Here is a 5,000-nt window from a genome sequence, read left to right as displayed (position 1 = left end):
TCCTGCTTGTTATTCCTCTTTTCCTCCTTCCTGGTGGCTCCATCCTCAGCATTCTCCTACTGATATACCCCATGTCCCTCTTCTGCACATGTCCAAACCATCTCAATCTCTCCTCCCTCACCTTGTCCCCAAAACGTCCTACATGCGCTGTCCCTCTAATAAACTCATTTCTAATCCTGTCCATCGTCGTCACTCCCAACGAACATCTCAACATTTTCAGCTCTGCTACCTCCAGCTCCATCTCCTGTCTTTTACTCAATGCCACTGTCTTTAAACCATACAACATCTCAGGTCTCACCACAGTCCTATAAACTTTCCCTTTCACTCTCACAGATACTCTTCTATCACAAATCACTCCTGCTATCACTCTTCTCCAATTCAATTCAATTCATTTTTATTTGTATAGCGCTTTTAACAATGAACATTGTCTCAAAGCAGCTTTACACAGATAATGTGGTGATTAAACATAAATATGTTCTTTGTAAGTATGTTTGTCCCTGATGAGCAACTGTGGCAAGGAAAAACTCCCCGAGATGGCATAAGGAAGAAACCTTGAGAGGAACCAGACTCAAGAGGGAACCCATCCTCATCTGGGTTGCACCAAATGTCCATTTGAAGCAGATATACAATGTTGTGGGGTACAGTGATGATGATCAGAAGCAAACTGCACTCCCGAGTCAGTGCAGCAGACCGCCGACACCAACTACAGTCAATCCGTCCTCAAAGCACCCGTTCTACTCCGAATTAAGAGACCGTCCCGAGCTGCACAGAAGTGTGAAGATCCAAGGAGGGAGAGGGGCAGGAACACTGGTCACTGGAGCCTCAGGAGCATGTTTAACTCGACCGAGAGAGAGAGAGAGAGAGAGAGAGAGAGAGAGAGAGAGAGAGGGTGACGGGAAGAGAAGGATATGGATTATTAAGTGTAACTATTGGTGTATGAAAGTTAATGTCACTGTGCAGTTTGGACTCCGGCAAGACTCGCTATGGCAGCATAACTAAAAGGGAGAACCAGAAGGTAACACAGACATGAGGGATCTCTGGGATAAGAGACGACCCACCACACCACCGTCAACAAACCCGAGTGAACGTGTGAATGTGAGGGACGACAGCATACAAATATACCAGTTCACCAAACACTCTATATCCATGTTCCCTCCAGATCTGTGCCTTTACCTAAGAGAAATCTACTGATAAAAGGCTTGACTAAATAAATACGTTTTCAACCTCGACTTGAACACTGAGACTGTGTCTGAGTCCCGAACACTGATTGGAAGGCTGTTCCATAACTGTGGGGCTTTATAAGAGAAAGATCTGCCCCCTGCTGTAGTCTTCATTATTTGAGGAACCAACAGATAGCCAGCACCTTTTGATCTAAGTAGGCGTGGAGGATCATACTGGTACAGAAGTTCACTCAGATACTGCGGTGCGAGACCATTGAGTGCTTTATCGTCAGTAGTAATATTTTATAGTCAATGCGAGATTTGATTGGGAGCCAGTGTAGACTGATTAAAACAGGGGTGATGTGGTCATATTTCCTAGATCTAGTGAGGACCCTTGCTGCTGCATTCTGGACTAACTGAAGCTTATTGATGCACTTACTCGCACACCCAGACAGTAAAGCGTTACAGTAGTCTAATCTAGAAGTAACAAAAGCATGAACCAGTTTTTCTGCATCCTGTAACGACATCATATTTCTAATCTTAGCAATATTTCTAAGGTGAAAGAAGGCGATTCTGGTGATATTATTCACGTGAGACTCAAAGGAAAGACTCGGGTCAATAATCACACCAAGGTCTTTGACAGCCGTACATGCTGACAGCCGTACATTCTCCACCCACTCCACCCTCCTGCACTCTTTTCTTCACTTCTCTAACACACTCTCCATTACTCTGCACTGTTGACCCCAGGTACCTGAACTTCTCCACCTTCTCCACCTCTTCTCCCTGCAACCGCACCCCTCCACTGCCCTCCCTCTCATTCACACACATGTACTCTGTCTTACTCCTACTAACTTTCATTCCCCTTCTCTCCAGCGTGTACCTCCACCTCTCCAGGCTCTTCTCAACCTTCTCCCTACCCTCACCACAAATCACAATATCATCCACAAACATCATAGTCCAGGGAGACTCCTGTCTGACCTCGTCCTTCAACCTGTCCATCACCACTGCAAACAGGAAAGGGCTCAGAGCCGATCCTTGATGCAGTCCAACCTCCACCCACCACCCTCACATACTTCTCTGACACAAAAGATTTCTTATACAATACCGCAACTCCTCTCTTGGCACCCTGTCGTACACTTTCTCTAAATCCACAAACACATAATGCAACTTCTTCTGACCTTCTCTATACTTTTCCATCAACATTCTCAAAGAAAATTATGCATCTGTGGTGCTCTTCCTCAGCATGAAACCATACTGCTGCTCACAGATGGTCACCTCTTCTCTCAGCTTGGCTTCCACTACTCTTTCCCATAACTTCATGGTGGGACTGATCAACTTTATTCCCCTGTAGTTACTGCAGGTCTGCACATCTCCCTTATTCTTAAAGATCAGTACCAGCACACTCCTTCTCCATTCCTCAGGCACCTTCCAGAATCCTGTTAAACAATCTGGTTAAAAACTCCACTGCCATCTCCCCTAAACATCTCCATTCTTCTACTGGTATGTCATCTGGTCCAACCAACTTTCCACTCTTCATCCTCTTAATCGCTGCTCTCACTTCCTCTTTACTAATCCTATCCACTTCCTGATTCACCATCTCCACACCATCCAACCCACTCTCTCTCTTTTTACTTGTTCATCAGCTGCTCAGAATACTACCTCCATCTTCTCATTACACTCTCCTCATTAGTCATCACATTTCCATCTCCATCCTTTATTGCTCGAACTTGCAGCACATCCTTCCCAACTCGGTTCCTCTGCCTGGCCAATCGCTTCAAATCCTTTTCTCCTTCCTTAGTGTCCAACTTCTCCTACAGCTCCTCATATGCCTTTTCCTTGGCTTTCACCACATCCTTCTTCACCTGCTGCTGCATCTCCTTGTTCTCCTGCCTACTTTTCTCATCAGTCTGTCAAACCCAATTCTGTTTCTCCAGCCTCTTTCTCCTTATGCTCTCGTGCACTTCCTCATTCCACCACCACGTCTCTTTGTGTTTCTTTCTATTTCCAGATGTCACTTCAAGACACTCCACCCCTCTAGCTGTTTTGATTATCACTCCTGCAGTAGTTCCACAATCATCCAGCACCTCTTCACCACCACCGAGCTCCTGTCTGACCTCTTCCCTGAACCTCACACTACAGTCTTCCTTCTTCAGCTTCCACCATCTTATTCTTCTTTCAGTCCCCACTCTCCACTTCTTCTTCTTCACCTCCAAAACCATCCTACAGACCACCATCCGATGCTGTCTAGCTACACTGTCCCCTGCCAACACCTTACAGTCTCCAATCTCCTTCAGGTTGCATCTTCTGCATAGAACATAGTCCACCTGTGTGCACCTTCCTCCACTCTTATTTGTCACCCTATGCTCCTCCTTCTTCTTAAAATACGTGTTCACCACTGCCATTTCCATCCTTTTAGCAAAATCTACCACTATCTGCCCTTCTACATTCCTCTCCTTAAAACCATACCTACCTATCACCTCCTCATCACCTCTGTTCCCTTCACCTACGTGCCCATTGAAATAAAACAATACATTTAATACAGTTTTTCTCAGACGCTTTGAAACGTTTCTCAAATCAGAAATGAAATTCTCAAAACTACTTGTTCAACCTGCACATCATTTAGTCATTTGTGCTCATTATAAAATATTTTCTCGTTGCTTTGATCAAATTATAAATGCTTTGGTGCATCATTTAATAGATTGTGTACGAGTGTCTGCTGTTTCCTACATTATCAGATGTTTATGTTCATGTTGATCAAAATATATTATACTGGTTTCACCTAAATGGTTTTAACTCCCAAAAACATTTAGGCATCAGTTCATTTGAAGTCATTAAATGCAAAATGGTTAAACCAGTTGTCAAAATTTGTCAAGCTCTTCTTCTTCACAGTTCTTTTAAACTTTTTTGGTAAAGGTGTCTTGATGAATTGTGCAGATGAATCTTGAATGTCAATGATGAAGGGGCGTGTTCACGTTCAGATCAACCAATAATTAACTAGTTCTCTAAAATAGGTCAAGGCTCAATCTCGTCAACCTTTACTGTAATTGGCGAGTGTTTATAAAAAGAGCAAAACACAGATTTACAATTGTTGGAAATTGATGAACAACTAGGAAACGAACATGGTCCAGAGCCAAGAATAAGGAAGCATGCTGGAAGGGTCAGGAGGCAAAATAGAGGAAGAGGAAGAAGAGGCCGGAGACATCGACACATTTCAGATGAAATTAGAGCCACTATTGTGGACCATGTTGCCAATCATGACCTCACAATGGTATTGTGAAATAGTTGACAATTTAGCCTTCGATTCCTGTAATGCAAAACATAGTTTACATCAGGAAATACTAAAATTGAAAAAATTAACATTTTGACTCTCTTGTTCGTAAACAATGATAAAAGGACTTGTTATTTTGATGGCAATGATATGTTTATTGACACAAACACTTACTTTTAAGAGAATACTAAGAATTTTGAGCAGAAAACAGGCTTTTGCAAGAAATCCAATGTATTGTGCTGTTTGTACACATTGTTTTGAGAATGCACTTACTGATTTGCAAATCTTAAGGATGATTCGAGAAATGCTCCAAAGCAACTGAGAAAAACTGTAATCGCTGCTCTCACTTCCTCCTTACTAATCCTATCCACTTCCTGCTTCACCATCTCCACACCATCCAACCTTCTCCCTCTCTCATTTTCCGCGTTCATCAGCTGCTCAAAATACTCCCTCTATCTTCTCAACACACTCTCCTCACTAGTCAACACATTTCCATCTCCATCCTTTATTGCTCTAACTTGCAGCACATCCTTCCCAGCTCGGTCCCTCTGCCTGGCCAATTGCTACAAATC

Source organism: Silurus meridionalis, chromosome 7 (genome assembly GCF_014805685.1).
Source record: "Silurus meridionalis isolate SWU-2019-XX chromosome 7, ASM1480568v1, whole genome shotgun sequence".
Classification (NCBI taxonomy): Eukaryota; Metazoa; Chordata; class Actinopteri; order Siluriformes; family Siluridae; genus Silurus; species Silurus meridionalis.
The sequence above is the reverse complement of the archived record's forward strand: the minus strand, read 5'-3'. Positions refer to the sequence as shown.